The sequence below is a fragment of the Bos indicus genome, chromosome 3 (assembly GCF_029378745.1).
Source record: "Bos indicus isolate NIAB-ARS_2022 breed Sahiwal x Tharparkar chromosome 3, NIAB-ARS_B.indTharparkar_mat_pri_1.0, whole genome shotgun sequence".
NCBI classification, from domain to species: Eukaryota; Metazoa; Chordata; class Mammalia; order Artiodactyla; family Bovidae; genus Bos; species Bos indicus.
In genome coordinates, this window is record NC_091762.1 from 80,860,771 (window position 1) to 80,880,874 (window position 20,104).

The 20,104-nt window shown below is 40.2% G+C and overlaps 1 protein-coding gene and 1 pseudogene across 2 annotated transcripts in view; both read right to left on the reverse strand.

Annotated features, from left to right (window-relative positions):
• RAVER2 (ribonucleoprotein, PTB binding 2) overlaps positions 1-20,104 on the reverse strand; it is a 137,201-nt gene that overhangs the window by 20,148 nt on the left and 96,949 nt on the right. The window lies entirely within an intron of this gene.
• On the reverse strand, positions 17,752-17,889 carry LOC139182430 (U2 spliceosomal RNA; annotated as a pseudogene).

Consider the following 20,104-nt stretch of genomic DNA (forward strand, 5'->3'; position numbering starts at 1 on the left):
GGCTCAACATCTGATACATGAAGCAGAAGAAAAGATTAGTGAACTCAAATACAGCAATGGGACTTATCCAATCAGAGCAACAAAAAGAAACAAGAATTAAAAAAAGGTGAAGATAGCTTAAAGGGACTTGAAGGATAACAACAAGGTTATCAAAAGGAGAAGAGAGAGAAAGAGGCAGAAAATTTATCTGAAAAAATGTGGTTGAAAATTTCCTTAACCTGGGGAAAGAAACAGACATCCAGATCCAGGAATTCCAAAGAGTTACAAATAAGATAAACCCAAAGAGACTCACACCAAGATATATGATAATTAAAACATCAAATGTTAAAGACAAGAAGAGGATCTTTAAAACAGCAAGAATAAAAAACTTGTTCCATACAAGGGAAACCCCATAAGACTATAAGCAGATTTTTCAGCAGAACCTTTCAGACCAGAAAAGAGTGTCATGATACATTCAAAGTGCTGAACGAAAAAAAACAACCTGCCAACCAAGAATACTCTACCTGGCACAGCTGTCCTTCAGAATTGAAGGAGAGAGGAAGAATTTTCAAGACAGCAAAAACTACAGGATTTTATTACCATGAAACCAGCTTTACAAGAAATGTTAAAGGTACTTCTTTAAGCTGAAACGAAATGGTACCATTTAGTTAATAGGAAAGCATATGAAAGTACAAATCTCACGGGTAATGGTTAAGTATATGGTAAAATTCAGAATAATCTAATGTTGTAAAGACACTGAAGTAATCACTTACAAAGCTAGCATGAACATTTAAAAAGGAACTTTGTGAAAACACCTACAATAATTGGTAATGGACACATAAGCTGTAAATTGTGACATCAAAAACAAAACATGAGTGACATCAGCATCCTGCTGGAGTGAGACATTCCCTCTGTCTTTCCTCTTCAATCTATAACCAGTAAAACATCCACAACTCAACAAAGCCACATCTGCCCAATACACCAGGATGCTGGAGAATTCCACACACCTGTACATTTAAAGGTAGGTGGTGTGTGTACGTGCTCTTGTGCCCAAATCTTTGTGACCCCATGGACTGTAGTCGGCCAGGCTCCCCTGTCTATGGTATTCTCTAGGCAAGAACACTGGGGTGGGTTGCCATTTCCTACTCCAGGGGATCTTTCCGACCCAGGGATCCAACGTGTGTCTCTTGTGTCCCCTGCGTTGGCAGGTGGATTCTTTACCAATGAGCCACCTGGGAAGCCCAGAGGTGGGTGGACGGGAACACAAACAGGTGGAACCAGGGGACAGCAGAGGCAGTACCTGCCATCCTGCCTCCCAGCCGCAGCAGGTGAGCTTGCAGGCCCGGAAAACCTGGTGCGCAGGGGAGGCAGCGCGCCTGACTCCAGTTTCCTGGCCTCAGTGGTGTTCACAGCGACAGGTAACCCGGCAGCGGTGGCCGTGAGGGCTATGTTCTGTCCCTTCAAGCACAGAGGCACCCATGACTCCAGCCCCAGTCCCCCTACTCACTCCCATCCACAGTGGTGCATCCGAGAAACCCAATGCCCCCAACATGGTAGAGGTACCTGTGACCCCACCTCTCCACCTACCTCCCCTGCAGTAGCAGAGCCTACAGTTCAGATCTGGGACATGGCAGAAGTGTCTACCATCCCAGTCCTCAGGAGGTGACACCAGCAGCAGCAGGGCACCAAGAGCCTAGAGGCACAAGCAGTGCCAAGGAAGGCAGGGGGCAGGTGTCACCTCTGACAGACAGGTAAAGGGCTGACTCACAGATAACCAGAAGCACCTTAGGGAAGAAGAAAAAAATCTTGTGCTATAGTGACACCTACTGGAAGACAAAAGAGGCACTTTAATTTCTAAATTGTTGAATCATTAGAATCAAGCCAAAAAAAAAAAAAAAAAAGGTTTTACCTAAGGAAGAAAGATGTCCATTACTTCAGATGCTCCGGCAGAGGAACACTCATCAAGTATCATGAAAACCCACAATAGTGATGTATTCAAAAAAGAAAATGACAATTCTCTATAAATCAAAGTCATAGAATACTGTGATCTAACTGATAAAAGAATTCAAAATAGCTGTCACAAAGAAACTCAAGAAAATTCAGTGAGCTCAGGAATAAAATTAAGAAACAGAAGGAATATTTTACTAAATAGACTGATACTCTACAAGAGAACCAAACAAAGTCTGGAGCTGACGAGTTCAATAAATGAGATGAGAAATGGAATTTGGAAAGCACTGGAAATAGAGCAGACTTTATGGAAGAGAGAATCAGCAAGCTTGAAGACAGAAATCTAAAAATGATACAGATAGAAGAAAGAAGAGAATTAAGATCTAGAGAAAACTGGGGAAATCTATGAGAACTATCCAACTCTTTCAGGAAGGGTCATATTAGGATAATGGGTATCCCGGGAGAGAAGGAAAAGGCAGCAGAGAGTTTAAAGAAATAGTAGCTGAGAACTTCCCAAACCTGGAGAAGGAACTGGGTATACAAATCCATGTAGCTAAGAGAATGCCTAATTACCTCAATGCAAAAAAGACTTCCCCTAAGACACATTCTCTTAAAACTGTCAGAAGTCAATGACAAATAATTTTAAAGGCAGCCAAGGAAACAAGGATGGTAACCCACAAAGTAACCCCCATTAGATTATCAGTAGATTTCCTGGCAGAAACTCTAGAGGCCAGGAGAAGAGTGGCCATTCTCAAGATACTGACAGAAAAATTGCCAGCGGAAAATACTCTATCCAGCAAAGTTATCATTCAGATATGAAGGAGAAGGAAAGGCTTTCCCAGACACACAAAAGCTGAGGGAATTCATCAACAATGGACCTGCCTTTAAGAAGTGCTGAAAGGAACTGTTCTACCAGAAAAAAAGGCAAAGGTACATAAATCCTTGAGTAAGGGGATAAACAATATCAGAAAATTGCCACTCTATATCAGAATAACTTTTTAAATATTTTATTATAGCATAAAGGTTAAAGGGGGGAAAGCAGTAAAAAATAACCACTTCAATCTGTTAAACTCAAAACATAAAGAGGGATAATTTCAGACAACAAAAACATAAAAGGGGAAGCAAACAAGGATGAAACCTATTTAGGCAAGCGAAGATAAGACGCTATCAGCAGAAAATCGACTGTTTTTCCTATGAGACGATGTATACAAGCATTGCAGTAACCACAAAACAAATCTAGAGCAGAGACAAGCAACACAACAAAAGATGAGAGTGAGAAAAACATAGAAAACCGCTAAACCAAAATAGTGGACAGAAACAGAAGGAAAAAGGAAGAATGGAAATATATAGCCATATATATCTATAAAAAACACACACATATAATTTTTTAAAAAGCAATACTAAGTACTCATTTATCAATAATCAACTTAAATATAAATGAATTCATCAATCAAAAGACACAGAGTGGCTAGATGGATTAAAAAACAAGACTCAACTATATGCTGACTCCAGAAAACTCTGAATAGACTAATCATGAGATTGAAACAGTAATCAGAAGTGTGCACGCATGCGTGCATGCGTGCGTGCGTGTGTGTGTGTGTGTGTGAGTTGCTTGGTCATGTCTGACTCTGTGTGTGTGTGTGTGTGTGTGTGTGTGTGTGTGTGAGTTGCTTGGTCATGTCTGACTCTCTGTGATCCCATGGACTGTAGCCCGCCAGGCTCCTCTGTCCATGGAATTCTCCAGGCCAGAATCCTGGAGTGAGTAGCCATTCCCTTCTCCTGGGGATCTTCCCAACCCAGGGATCAAACCCAGGTCTCCTGCACTGGCAGGCAGATTCTTTACTGTCTGATCCACCAGGCAAGCCCAAGGGGAAAAAAAAAAAAAGTCCAGGATATATTCTGCCAAACATGCAAAGAAGATTTAATACCCATCCTTCTCAAATTCTTCCAAAACACTAAAGAGGAAGAAGTGCTTCCTAACTTATTTTACAAGGTTAATAATACCCTGTTATCAAAACCAGACAATAACACAAAGGAAGAAAATTAAAGGCCAGTATCTGTGAATAACACAGATTCAAAAATCATCTCAATAGATGAGAAAAAGCATCTGACAAGATTTAACACCTATTTATGATTAAAAAAATCACAATAAAATGTGTACAGAAATATATACCTCAGAATAATACTGGCCATATATGAAAAAAATATAGCTAATCTACAGGAATAAGACAAGGATGGCCACCCTAACCACTTTTATTTCAAAATACTATTGGAACACCTAGCCAAAGCATTTAGGCAAGGAAAAATAAAGGAATCCAAATCAGAAAGAAAGAAGTAAAAATGCAAAAAAATTATCTGCAGATGATATGATTTTACAAGTAGAAAACCTGAAAAGACCACATGCACACAAAAAACTATTAGAAATAATAAATGAAGACAGTAAAGTTGCAGAGTACAAAGTCAACATTCAGAAGTCTGCTGTGCTTCTATACGCTAACAATGAGCTCACAGAAAGGAAAATTAAAGAAACAATCTCATTTATAATCACAACAAAATGAATAAAGTACAATTGAGGTGAAAGATCTCTACAGTGAAAACTATAAGATGTTGTTGAAACTGAAGAAGACACAAAATATTGAAAGATATTCCACGCCCATGGAATTGGAAGAGTTAATGTTGTTAAAATGTCCATGTTACCTGAAGCAATCTACAGATTCAATGCAATACCTATCAAAATTCCAAGGATACTTTTCAGAAAAATAGAAGAAAAAATTCTAAAATTTACATGGAACAGATTCTGTAAACATCTGTTCAGAATCTTTACAGATTCTGTAAGAAGATTCTGTACAGCCAAAGCAATCCTAAGAAGTAAGAACAAAGTAGGAGATACTACACACCCTCATTTCAAACTGCATTACAAAGCTATAGTAATTAAAAAACAACAACAACACATACATAGATCAATGCAACAGAATAGGAACCACAGAAATAAACCTATACAAACATGGACAATTAATTTATAGCAAAGGAAAAAGAATATACAATGGGGAAAGGGCAGTCTCTTCAATAAATGATTAGAAAACGACAGCCACATGCAAACAAAAATGAAACTAGGCGTCTGTCTCACACCAGACACAAAAATCAACTCAGATTAAAGACTTGAATATAAGACCTGACACCATAAAACTCCTAGAAGGCAACATAGGTAGTATTTCTTTTGACATATTAGTATGCTCTTCGCAATATCTTTCTGGATGTGTCTCTTCAGGAAAGGGAAATAAAAGCCAAAATAAATAAATGGGGCTAAATCAGACTAAAAATCTCTGTTCAGCAATGGAAACCATTAACAAAATGAAAAGACAGCCTACTGAATGGGAGAAGAGAAGATACTTGCAAATGATGTATCTGACAAGAGGTTACTATCCAAAATATATAAGAACTCATACAACTCAATATTAAAAAACAAACAACCACATTAAAAAATGGGCGGAGGAGCCAAATAGACACTTTCCAAAGAAGATACACAAATGGCCATTAGGCACATTAAAAGATATCCAACATCACTAATTACTAGGGTGGTTCTCATCAAAACCACAATGAGAGATCACCTCATTCTTGTTAGAATGGTTATTGTCAAAAAGGCAAGAAATAACAAGTGATGGCAAGGATATGGATAAAATGGAACCCTGATATACTGTTGGAAAGGACCCGATGCCGGGAAAGATTGAGGACAGGAGAAGTGGGTAACAGAGGATGAGACTGCTGGATGGCATCACTGACTCAACGGACATGAGTTTGAGCGAACTCTGAGAGATAATAAAGGACGGGGAAGCCTGGCGTGTCTGCAGTCCATGGGGTCACAAAGAGTCAAACATGACTTAGTGACTGAACGACTACAGCAACATACGCTGCTGGTGGGAATACAAATTGGTGTAGCCACTGTAAGGACATCCCTGGTGGCTCAGCGGTCAAGAATGCATCTGCCTGCCAATGCAGGATGGGCAAGTTCCATCTCTGGGTTGGGAAGATCCCCTGGAGAAGGAAATGGCAATCCATTCCAGTATTCTTGTCTGGGAAATTCCATGGACAGAGGAACCTAGCAGGGTCTATGGGGTCACAAAAGAGTTGGACATGACTCAGCAACTAAACACGGAGAAGGCGATGGCACCCCACTCCAGTACTCTTGCCTGGAAAATCCCATGGACAGAGGAGCCTGGTAGGCCGCAGTCCATGGGGTCGATAAGGGAAGGACATGACTGAATGACTTCACTTTCACTTTTCACTTTCATGCATTGGAGAAGGAAATGGCAACCCACTCCAGTGTTCTTGCCTGGAGAATCCCAGGGACGGGGGAGCCTAGTGGGCTGCCGTCTATGGGGTCGCACAGAGTCGGACACAACTGAAGCAACTTAGCAGCTTAGCAGCAGCAGCTAAACAACAAGTGACTATGGATAACACTATGAATACTCCTCAAAAAAATTAAAAAACAGAACTGCCCTTTGACCCAGAGATACCACTTCTGAGTATTTACTCAAAGGTGGTGGTGGGGGGAACCTGACTTGAAAAGTTTGTGTTCACTGCAGCATCATTTACAATAACCAAGACACAGAAGTAACCTCAATGTTCACCGATGGATGAATGCTAAAGAAAATGTGGGATATACACACACAGGAACATTATTCAGTCACAGAAAAGAAAATCCTGCCATTCATGACAATGTATGGGCCTCGAGGGCATTATGTTAAGTGAAATAAGTCAGAGAAAGACAAATATTGTACGCCCCCACTTACATGTGAAATCTGAAAAACAAACAACAAAAGAGACTGACCCTAACTTGTGGACACAGAGGACAGACTGGTCGTTGCCAGCGGTGGGGATTAAAGGATTGGCAAAACGGGGGAGACTGGTCAAAGGATACAAGCCTCCAGGTACAAAATAAACCAGACCTGGGAATATAACGTACAGCAAGGTGACTATAATTAATAATATTTTATTGTATATTTGAAAGTTGCTAAGAGTTAATTACTCTTAAAAATTCTCATCACAAGAGAAAAAAAATAACTGCAGTGATGGATGTTAACTAGATTTACTGTGGTAATTATTTCACAAAATATACAAAAGTCAAATCAGTATGTTGTCATATGAAACTCCTGTTATACATCAACTGCACCTCAACAAAAAAAAAAGCTATTCCACCTCAATAAGGGCTGCCAGCAACAAAACCGCATGCTTACCTACTTAGCTGGACGCCCTCCCTCTGAGTCCTCACTCTCCACTATCATGCCTCTTCATCATTCTCTTCAGCTGTCTTCTCTATTTTCATCCCTTTGTTGGTCTGGTGATCTTTCTGCATTTTGGACCATAGCCACTAACGTTGTCACACCCTTAGCTTCAGTATAATGAACTCTTTTTTCCTCCTTAATCTTCTTCCTCTAATAAATGATCAATCCATCTAGTTTAATTTTGAAAAGCTAGCTGTTGTATAATTCAACTAACTCATTTTCCAAAGATGGCAAGAAACAACAGATACGTCGTTCTGAAGTCTGGAAATCTCACATTCTCAGCTCTCTTCCCTGATTCTTCCTGCAGTGTAGTAATCCATGTGTCATGTCTGAGTATAAAGCACAACAGCAACCTGAGTGTTCCTCTCTTTCTATACCATCTTCATTCTCAAAAACCAGCTGGGAAATTTATTAGATACTTTCATTCAAAGGATTTCCTAATCGTGCTATACCATTCACAGAAAGAACCTGCTGGGATGCATGAGTTCAGCAAAAACCTTCACCAGGACACATGGGAAACTGTAAGTAAGAAAAGGAAATGAAAATGAATGTTACGGTAGCCCATATGATAAGGGAAGAAAGATAATCCTTCTAATACACTCTACCAAAGATATCTATCTTCTAATGTAAGAACTGATGAATTAAATAGGAAATGATGATAGTTAAGATTTTTGTTGTTGTTGATTAAGATTTTTGAAACAAAGTTTAGTGTTCTGGGAGAAATATATTGGTATCAAAGAAACATCAAAAAGGAGAAAATAAAACCAAGCAAGCATCTGCTTTTCTTTCTATTTCATATTTGCAGGATATAAAACATCTATTCCTTCAAAGACTAAATGTTGAGAGCACTGGGCTCTCTTATGAGGTTACCGAGATGAATGAAACCTCCAAGAGCTCATATCCTAGGAGGGGAAGTAAGAAAAGCACAAAACAAGAACTTCCCTGGTCGTCCAGTGCCTAAGACTCCACGCTCCCAACGCAGGGGGCCTGGATTCAGGCCCTGGTCAGGGAACTAGACCTGACATGTAGCAACTAAAGAGTTTGAAAGTCACAACTAAAGATCCAACTAAAGATCCCACATGCAACAACACAGATCAAAGGTCCCACCCATATCCTGCAACTAAGACCCAGCACAGCCAAATAAATAAATAAAAATAATATGTGTGTGTGTGTTTGTACATATATATACACATAAAACGAAAAGCACAAAACAGAATTCTGAAAGGACATGCCACCATACAAAAGAGAAACAGGTGAAGTGCTAAAGCTTTTTCAGAGATGGGAAAATGGAAGTGGGGGTGTTGAGCAATATGGGAAAATGTTTCAGGATGAGATGGCATCTGAGTTAAGATCTGGAGGTGAGGTAAGATATGAGGAAGAGACACAGGATGGCCAGTTTGCTGCTGCTGCTGCTGCTGCTAAGTCGCTTCAGTCGTGTCCGACTCTGTGCGACCCCATACACGGCAGCCCACCAGGCTCCCCCATCCCTGGGATTCTCCAGGCAAGAACACTGGAGTGGGTTGCCATTTCCTTCTCCAATGCATGAAAGTGAAAAGTGAAAGTGAAGTCGCTCAGTCGTTTCTGACTCTAGCGACCCCATGGACTGCAGCCTACCAGGCTCCTCCATCCATGGGAGTTTCCAGGCAAAAGTACTGGAGTGGGGTGCCATTGCCTTCTCCAGGAGAAAGGAAATATGTGACAAACCAGATGGCACGAACCACACACCAGTGACAGGGCACCAGTGGCTGGCCCATGGAAGAGAGCAGTGGCAAATGAGGTTGGAAAAGCAAGTCATGGACAGGCTGAAATACTAGGCTAACACCTGATTAATTACAAACACAGAATGACGTGCTTCATCTTAGAATTTGTAGGTTAGTAAGCAGCTTCAGAGAAGGCAATGGCAACCCACTCCAGTACTCTTGCCTGGAGAATCCCATGGAGGGAGGAGCCTGGTAGGCTACAGTCCATGGGGTCACAAAGAGTCAGACACAACTGAGTGACTTCACTTCCCTTCATTTCAAGCAGCTTCATTAAAAAAAAATGTGGCAATGAAGGAGACAGGCATAAAAAGGTCTCTCCAGGAGGCCACTGAACTTGTCCATGCTTTTAGATATATGCATGTGGGCAAACACAGATTACACACGATTCAAATTTTTGCTTAGCATTTACAAAGGAATTTACAGATGAGAAAGAACAAAGTGGCATACTTAGAAAATCTGAAGAAAACAATTTCAACAGGCATTTATGCTTTGAAGAGAATAAAGACATTGAGAGAAGCCCTATAACTCTAGTTCTGCATGTCTAGTATTCAGGCAGAAATCAGATCAACAAAATAGCCAAACCATAGTACATTTGGAAAGGTATGAACTGATAACATGTAATTTGATGATGTCCTACACTGTATCACGGATCTGTGCAGTAAACAGGAAGAAATTATTATCTCCATTGAAGAGATCAGAAAACAAAAGCTCAGAAAACTTACGTGACTTGACTAAAATCACAAGACTTCCCAAGTGCCTCAGATGGTAAAGAATTTGCCTGCAAGGCAGGAGACCCAGGTTCGATCCCTGAGTCAGGAAGATTCCATGGAGAAGGGAACTGCTACCCACTCCAGTATCCTTGCCTGGAGAATTCCATGGACGAGAATCCACGGGGTCACAAAAACTTGAACATAACTGCGACATTACTCACTACTCATACAATGCAATATTAGGACTATGAATCCAGCTCAATTTTTCTCACTTTACTATTCCCACCATTATTCTAATCTGCCTTATTCTTAAAAATCCAAAGTTTGCACACATTTACTATGAAACCCATTCTGTAACTATGCAGTTATTATTTTTGGATTAAACAAGAAATCTCATTTTCTTCCCCTTATTAAAGTGAATCTTTTTATCTTCATGTAAATATAGACTAACTTGTTTTATTTCCATGTGACAGCCAAAGTTTGATACTTACAATGTATATTAAGCTCATTTCAATCACTGAACTAAAGGCTTATTTTAAAAATACTTGAAAGAATTTGAGAAACTGGAATCTTGAATATTCCTCAGGGAGATTCCTTTGGGATATGTTAATGCTGAGTGTGATTTTGATTAGGGTCATCTACTACAGTCCAAATTAAAGATACTGCTTTACCACTAATGCTCTCCTAAAGTAAATATAACTACTTTGCACATAAATTCCTAAATACAAAAATCAAACTGGTTTTCAGAAAATTCTGCTCATATAGGACTCCTCAGTGTCACCTTCTCCTTTACCCCACTTTATCTTTTCTAGGTCTTGACTCTTGAATGGAATTAGATGGGATGGAAAACCTGAAATGACCGGTTGCACTAGTTCACCTGAGGCCTGAGTCAAACCCATAATAACCTTTCTTATAGTTTCCAGTCCAGCCTTTAGACTTCATAACTAAAGAAATAAGAATTAATTTGATTATCTTCTCTGCATTTAATATAGTTCACTTTTAAAGTTCTATTTAAACAATGTAATTCTTTTCCTAGTTGTTAAAAAATGTTTTAAAACCAACATGCTTCATTCTGTGACACTGTAGTTGTTGACTCACTCAGTCGTGTCCGACTCTCTGCGACCTCATGGACTGCGGCACGCCAGGCGTCCCTCTCCATCATCAACTTCCGGAGCTTGCTCAAACTCATGTCTGTTGACTCGGTGATGCCATCCAACCATCTCATCTTCTGCTGTCCCCTTCTCCTCCTCCTCCAATCTTGCCCATCATCAGAGTCTTTTCCAATGAATCAGGTCTTTTCCAGTGAGTTGGCTCTTCGCATGAGGTGGCCAAAGTATTGGAGCTTCAGCATCAGTCCTTCCAATGAATATTCAGGTTTCCTTTAGGATTGACTGGTTTGATCTCCTTGCTATCCAAGGGACTCTCAAGAGTAACAATAAAATGTTTCTTTTTTGTATATATATATGCAGATGTGTTCAATTTTCATGTTCCTTTTTGCCTCTCAGCCACTTGCCTTTCTTTATGAGTACTTTAAGTCTTAACTGTGAATGTAAAGACTGATCCTCCAGGGCTTCCATGGTGGCTCAGTGGTGGAGAATCCACCTGCCCATGCAGGAGACACAGGTTCAATCCCTGGTCCAGGAAGATTCCACATGCTGCAGAGCAACTAAGCCCATGTACCACACCAGAGCCTGTGTTCCAGAGCCCGGGAGTCACAACTACTGAATCCCGTCCACCTAAAGCCCATGATGCTCCACAACGAGAAGCCCACACACAGCAAAAAAGGTACTATACTACATTTCAGTTCGGTTGCTCAGTCATGTCCTACTCTTTGCGACCCATGGATAGCAGCACGCTGGCTTCCCCGTCCATCACCAACTCCAGGAGCATGCTCAAACTCATGTCCATTGAATTGGTGAAGCCATCCAACCATCTCATCCCGTCGTCCCCTACTCCTCTTGCCTTCAATCCTTCCCAGCATCAGGGTCCTTTCCAGTAAGTCAGTTCTTCCCATTAGGTGGTCAAAGTATTGGAGCTTCAGCTCCAGCTTCAGTCTTTAAAAAGAATAGTCAGGACTGAGTTCCTTTAGTATTGTCTGGTTTGATCTCCTTGCTGTCCAAGGGACTCTCAAGTCTCCAAGGGACTCTAACACCACAGTTCAAAAGTATCAATTCTTTGGTGCTCAGCTTTCTTCACAGTCCAACTCTTACCTCCATACATGACCATTGGAAAAACCATAGCTTTGATGCACAGACCTCTTGTCAATAAAGTAAATTTCTCTGCTTTTTAATATGCTGTCCAGGTTGGTCATAGCTTTTCTTCCAAGGAGCAAGCATCTTTTAATTTCATGGCTGCAGTCATCATCTGCAGTGATTCTGGAGCCCAAGAAAATAAAGTTTGTCACTGTTTCCATTGTTTCCCCATCTATTTGCCATGAAGTAATAGGACCGGATGCCATAATCCTAGTTGTCTGAATGTTGAGCTTTAAGCCAACATTTTCACTCTCGTCTTTCACTTTCATCAAGAGGCTCTTTTGTTCCTCTTTACTTTCTGCCATAAGGATGGTATCATCTGTGTATCTGAAGTTATTGATATTTCTCCCTGCCATCCTGATTCCAACTTGTGCTTCATTCACCCCAGCATTTCGCATGATGTACTCTGCATATAAATTAAATAAGCAGGATGACGATACACAGCCTTGTTGTACTCCTTTCCCAATTTAGAACCAGTCCTTGAACTATCCATGTCTAGTTCTAACTGTTGCTTCTTGTCCTGCATACAGGTTTCTCAGGAGACAGGTCAGGTAGTCTGGTATTCTATTCTCTTAAAATTTTCCATGAGTTTGTTGTGAACCACACAGTCAAAGGCTTTAGTGTAGTCAATGAAGCAGATGTTTTTCTGAAATTCCCTTGCTTTTTCAATGATCCAACAGATGTTGGCAATTTCATCTCTGGTTCCTTTGCCTTTTCTAAATCCAGCTTGAATGTCTGGAAGTTCACAGTTCACATACTGTTGAACTCTGGCTTGGAGAATTTTGAGCATCACATTGCTAGCATGTGAGATGAGTGCAATTGTGCAGTAGTTTGAGCATTTTTTGGCATTGCCTTTCTTTGGGATTAGAATGAAAACTGACCTTTTCCAGTCCTATGGCCACTGCTGAGTTTTCCACATTTGCTGACATATTGAGTGCAGCACTTTAATAGCATCATCTTTTAGGATTTGAAATAGCTCAACTGGAATTCCATCACCTCCACTAGCTTTGTTCGTAGTGATACTTCCTAAGGTCCACTTGAGTTTGCACTCCAGGATGTCTGGCTCTAGGTAAGTGATCACATCATCGTGGTTGTCTAGGTCATTAAGATCTTTTTTGTATATTTCTTCTGTGTATTCTTGTTACCACTTCTTAATATCTTCTGCTTCTGTTAGTTCCATACCATTTCTGTCCTTGACTGTGTTTGTCTTTGCATGAAATGTTCCCTTGGTATCTCTAATTTCCTTGAAGAGATTGCTAGTCTTTCCCATACTATTGTTTTTCTCTATTTCTTTGCATTGATCACTTAGGAAGGCTTTCTTATCTGTGTCTGCTATTCTTTGGAACTCTGCATTCAGATGGATGTATCTTTCCTTTTCACCTTTGCTATTTGCTTCTCTTCTTTTCCCAGCTATTTGTAAGGCCTCCTCAGACAACCATTTTGACTTTTTGCATTTCTTCTTCTTGGGGATGGTTTTGATCACTGCCTCCTGTACAATGTTACAAGCCTCCATCCGTAGTTCTTCAGGCAATCTATCTATCAGCTCTAATCTCTTGAATCTATTTGTTACTTTCACTTTATAATCATAAGGGATTTGATTCAGGTCATACCTGAATGGTCTAGTGGTTTTCCCTACTTTCTTCAATTTAAGTTGCAATAAGGAGTTCATGATCTGAGCAACAGTCAGTTCCTGATCTTGTTTTTGCTGACTGTATAGAGCTTCTCCATCTTTGGCTGCAAAGAATATAATCAATCTGATTTCGGTGTTGACCATCTGGTGATGTCCATGTGTAGAGTCGTCTCTTGTGTTGTTGGAAGACAGTGTTTGCTATGACCAGTGCGTTCTCTTGGCAAAACTCGTTAGCCTTTGCCCTGATTCATTTTGTACTCCAAGGCCAAACTTGCCTGTTACTGCAGGTATCTCTTGACCTACTACTTTTACATTATAGTCCCCTATGATGAAAGGATATCTTTTTTGGTGTTAGTTCTAGAAGGGCTTGTAGGTCTTCACAGAACTGTTCAACTTCAGTTTCTTCGCCATTAGTGGCTAGGGCATATGATACTATGACACTATGTTTACTGTGATACTGAATGGTTTGCCTTGGGAATGAACAGATATCATCCTGTCGTTTTTGAGACTGCATCCAAGTACTGCATTTCGGACTCTTATTGACTATGAGGACTTCTCCATTTCTTCTAAGGGATTCTTGCCCACAGTAGTATATATAATGGTCGTCTGAATTAAATTCACCTACATTTAATGAAGCAAAATTTGATCACCACCTAATCAGTTTCAGTATATCAAATTGTACAAGTTATATATTTTAGGTATAAGTATATTTAAAAAGCATTTAAAAAAAATCAAACATTAAACATTAAAATCCCTTGAAAATTTAGACTAACATATAGAATAGCAATTCAAACCTCTCTTTAGATTTATTCATACGTATACTCTTCTTTTGTTGACTTTTTCAAACACTTAAAAGACTGTTTTATTAAAAAAAAGATTTTAAAGTGATGATAGTAACTTTACATTTCAACAACTTGCTTTCCTTAATTCTAATTTTTAGCAAAAATCATTTTTAATGTACTTTCCAAGTTACTATCTCCGGCTAATATAATCTGTGGTTCAGTAATTTCTGTTTAAAGTAGGTTGAGGTTTTTAAAAATACTTCATATCGTTAGTGTTTGTCACACAATTCTGACCTATCACATTGCACAAAACATGTTTTGTCAAGTCTCTGCATCATCTGCCCATTAGAGGGCAGCATTAGGCTCTACATGAAAGGACAAAACATCGCCAGGCCTTTTTGCTCAGTTTTTTGTTTTTGTTTCCTCTTCCCTCATCACACCATCTCATCATACATTCTGTAGTGAATTCCCTACAACAGGCGGTCAGATTCCTGGCAGGAAATATCCCTGTAACCAAGGGCAACAGGAGAGTACAACATGCAAGTCAATGGTGCCATCCTAATTCAGGGCACACCAGCATGGCAAGGGTTAAACGAGAACCCAAAACCACAACTTAGAAAGACATGAAATAGTTGTTATTTTTTATGTTATTAGAACTAATGACTATGTCAAACAAAAGCTGCTTAAGAGGCATGTTACCTATATTCCTAATAAGAATCTTATTTTTTACAGATTATAATTAGATATTAGATTTAGGTGTTTGAAAAATATTTAATAAATCAGCTCAAAGGCTTCTCCTTTACAGTGGCTCCTCTCAACTGTCTGACACAGATGTACCTATTTATCTCCACCTCAGAACCTGACTTTCCAAACTTCACTGGTACTTTCAAACTAACAGGACTATATAGCTGACTATAATTATCACTGTGAGAGTGTGCAAAACAAACTTTTAAACTACTCTATTTCTGATTTTCTCAACAACAGTTCAAACAGTTAAGAATTGTAATTGTTGAAAAAACAGATAACTGTAGCTCAGTGGTAATTCTCATTAATTATTATGATCAACTACAGAATTGGGAGGAGTGGCCCATTTTAAACTGGTTTCTAATTAACTAGATCTTGAATAATTGATTTAATTCATTTATCATCAGATAATTTTAAGATCTCTAAAATAATAAATGGAAATTCTTTCCTCTATTTAGTACAGTTAAGGCTTGAGTTTTAAAATTAGGGTCCAATATTTGTTGATTCAAGAGTTAGATCTGGTAGACAGAGTGACTGAAGAACTATGGACAGAGGTTTGTGACATTGTAAAAGAGGCGGTGACCAAAACCATCCCAAAGAAAAAGAAATGCAAGAAGGCAAAATGGTTGTCTGAGGAGGCATTCGAAATAGCCAAGAAAAGAAATGAAGCAAAAGGCAAGGGAGAAAGGGAAAGATATACGTAATTGAATGCAGAGTTCCAGAAAATAGCAAGGAGAGATAAGAAAGTCTTAAGTGAACAATGCAAAGAAGTAGAGAAAAACAACAGAATGGGAAAGACTAGAGATCTCTTCAAGAAAACTGGAGATACCAAAGGGACATTTCATTATAGGCAAGATAAAAGACAGAAATGGTAAGGACCTAACAGAAGCAGAAGATATTAAGAAGATGTGGCCAGGACATATATAACAGCTATGCAAAAAAGGTCTTAAATAACCCAGATAGTATGGTCACTTACCTAGAGGCAGACAACATGGAGAGTAAAGTTAAGAGGACCTTAGGAAGCGTTATTATGAACAAAGTTAGTGGAGGTGATGGAATTGCAGTTGAGCTATTTCAAATCCTAAAAGATGATGTTGTTAAAGTGCTGCATTCAATATGCTAGTAAATACAGAAAACTCAGCAGTGGCCATGGGACTGGAAAAGCTCAGTTTTCATTCCAATCCCAAAGAAAGGTAATGTCAAAGAATGCTCAAACCATGGTACAATTGTGCTCATTTCACATGCTAGCAAGGTAATGCTCAAAATCCTTCAAGCTAGGCTGCAGCAGTATGTGAACCAAGAACTACCAGATGTTCACGCTGGATTTAAATAAGGCAGTGGAACCAGAGATCAAATTGCCAACATCAACTGGATCATAGAAAAAACAAGGGAATTCCAGAAAAACATCTACTTCTGCTTCATTGACTAAAGTTTTGACTGTGTGATCACAACAAACTGGAAAATTCTTCAAGAGATGGGAATACCAGACCACTTTACCTGTCTCCTGAAAAACCTGTATGTGAGTCAAGAAGCAACAGTAAGAACTGGACATGGAACAATGAACAGGTTCCAAATTGAATAAGAAGTACAACAAGCTGTATGCTGTCACCGTGCTTATTTAACTTCTATGCAGAGTACATTTTGTGAAACACAGGCCTAGATGAATCACAAGCTGGAATCAAGATTGCCAGGAGTAATGTCAACAACTTCACATATGCAGATGATACCACTCTAATGGGCAGAAAGCAGAGGAACTAAAGAGCCTCTTGATGAGGGTGAAAGAGGAGAGTGAAAAAGCTGGCTTAAAACTCAACATTCAAAAGCCTAAGATCATGATATCTGCTTCCATCACTTCATGGCAAATAGATGGGGAAAAAGTGGAAGCACTGACAGAGTTTATATTCTTGGGCTCCAAAATCACTGCAGATGGTGACTGCAGCCATGAAATTAAAAGACGCTTGCTCCTTCGAAGGAAAGCTATGACAAACCAGACAGCATATTAAAAAGCAGAGACACTACTTTAGCAACAAAGGTCTGCATAGTCAGAGCTATGGTTTTTCCAGTAGTCATGTATGGATGTAAGAGTTAGACCATATAGAAGGCTGAGCACCAAAGAATTGAAGCTTTTGAACTGTGATGTTGGAGAACTCTTGAGAGTCCCTTGGACAGCAAGGAGATCAAACCAGTCAATACTAAAGGAAATCATCCCTGAATGTTCATTGGATGGACCGATGCTGAAGCTGAAGCTCTAATACTTTGGCCACCTGATGTAAGAACCAACTGATTGGAAAAGACCTTGATGCTGGGAAAGATTGAAGGCTGGAGAAATAGGGAGTGACAGAGGATGAGATGACTGGAAGGCATTACTGACTCAATGGACATGAGTTTGAGCAAACTCTGGGAGACAGTGAAGGACATGGAAGCCTGGCATGCTACAGTCTAAGGGATCACAAAGAGTTGGACACGACTGAGCGACTGAACTGAACTGAACAGATTAATTTGGGAGGAAGAACTGATATCATACCAATATTAAGTCTTTCAATTCATGAATGTGGTATAGCACTCCACTCATAGGCATCTTCTTTACTTTCTCTCAGCACTGTTCTCTAGTTATCATTGCAGAGAGGTTATAAATCTTCTCTTAATTTATTATTATGTATTTCATGTTTGGTGCTATTATAAATGGAAAATTTTTTAAAACTTTATTTTCCAATTGTTGCTGCTAGTACACAGGAATACAGTTCATTTTTGCATACTACACTTGATACTACACTTGATCTTAGCCAAAAGGCTGAGAAGCGATCGCTGGCTGCTACAGACCACGTGGCAGAAGCACGCCTGCTGCCACGGACCCCGCAGAAGCATGGCCACGAGGAGCTACCCCACACCCGAGGTCAGAGCGGCAGCCAAGAGAAGCAACCCCACACCCGAGGTTAGGGCAGTGGTCGAGAGGAGCAATCCCACACCTGAGGTCAGGGCAGCGGCCAAGAGGACCAATCCCACATCCAAGAGGTGGTGGCTGCACTGGCGCTGGCGCAGGAGGGTGGAGAGGAGCTACTCCACATTCAAGGTCAGGAGGGGTGGCGGTGAGGAGATACCCCTAGACCAAGGTAAGGAGCAGCAGCTGCGCTTTGCTGGAGCAGCTGTGAAGAGATACCCCACGTCAAAGGTAAGAGAAACCCAAGTAAGACGGTAGGTGTTGCAAGAGGGCATCAGAGGGCAGACACACTGAAACCATAATCACAGAAAACTAGTCAATCTGATCACATAGACCACAGCCTTGTCTAACTCAATGAAACTAAGCCATGCCATGTGGGGCCACCCAAGACGGACAGGTCATGGTGGAGAAGGCTGACAGAATGTGGTCCACTGAAGAAGGGAATGGCAAACCACTTCAGTATTCTTGCCTTGAGAACCCCATGAACAGTATGAAAAGGCAAAATGATAGGATACTGAAAGAGGAACTCCCCAGGTCGGTAGGTGCCCAATATGCTACTGGAGATCAGTGGAGAAATAACTCCAGAAAGAATGAAAGGATGGAGCCAAAGCAAAAGCAATACCCAGTTGTGGATGTGACTTGTGATAGAAGCAAGGTCCGATGCTGTAAAGAGCAATCTTGCATAGGAACCTGGAATGTTAGGTCCATGAATCAAGGCAAACTAGAAGTGGTCAAACAGGAGATGGCAAGAGTGAACATCGACATTCTAGGAATCAGAGAACTAAAAAGGACTGGAATGGGTGAATTTAACTCAGATGACCATTATATCTACTACTGTGGGCAAGAATCCCTTAGAAGAAATGGAGTAGCCATCATTGTCAACAAAAGAGTCCAAAATGCAGTACTTGGATGCAATCTCAAAAATGAAAGAATGATCTCTGTTCATTTCCAAGGCAAACCATTCACTATCACAGCAATCCAAGTCTATGACCCAACCAGTAACGCTGAAGAAGCTGAAGTTGAACGGTTCTATGAAGACCTACAAGACCTTTTAGAACTAACACCCCAAAAAGATGTCCTTTTCATTATAGGGGACTGGAATGCAAAAGTAGGAAGTCAAGAAACACCTGGAGTAACAGGCAAATTTGGCCTTGGAATATGGAATGAAGCAGGACAAAGGCTAATAGAGTTTTGCCAAGAGAACACACTGGTCATAGCAAACACCCTCTTCCAACAACACAAGAGAAGACTCTACACTGGACATCACCAGATGGTCAACACCGAAATCAGATGGATTATATTCTTTGCAGCCAAAGATGGAGAAGCTCTATACAGTCAGCAAAAACAAGACCAGGAGCTGACTGTGGCTCAGATCATGAATTCCTTATTGCCAAATTCAGACTTAAATTGAAGAAAGTAGGGAAAACCACTAGACATTCAGGTATGACCTAAGTCAAATCCCTTATGATTATACAGTGGAAGTGAGAAATAGATTTAAGGGACTAGATCTGATAAACAGAGTGCCTGATGATCTATGGACAGAGGTTCATGACATTGTACAGGAGACAGGGATCAAGACTATCCCCATGGAAAAGAAATACAAAAAAGCAAAATGGCTGTCTGGGGAAGCCTTACAAACAGCTGTGAAAGGAAAAGAAGTGAAAAGCAAGGGAGAAAAGGAAAGATATAAGCATCTGAATGCAGAATTCCAAAGAATAGCAAGAAGAGATAAGAAAGCCTTCCTCAGCGATCAATTCAAAGAAATAGAGGACAACAACAGAATGGGAAAGACTAGAGATCTCTTCAAGAAAATCAGAGATACCAAGGGAACATTTCATGCAAAGGTGGGCTCGATAAAGGGCAGAAATGGTATGGAACTAATAGAAGCCGAAGATATCAAGAAGAGGTGGCAAGAATACACAGAAGAACTGTACAAAAAAGATCTTCACGACAAAGATAATCACGATGGTGTGATCACTCACCTAGAGCTAGACATCCTGGAATGTGAAGTCAAGTGGGCCTTAGAAAGCATCACTACGAACAAAGCTAGTGGAGGTGATGGAATTCCAGTTAAGCTATT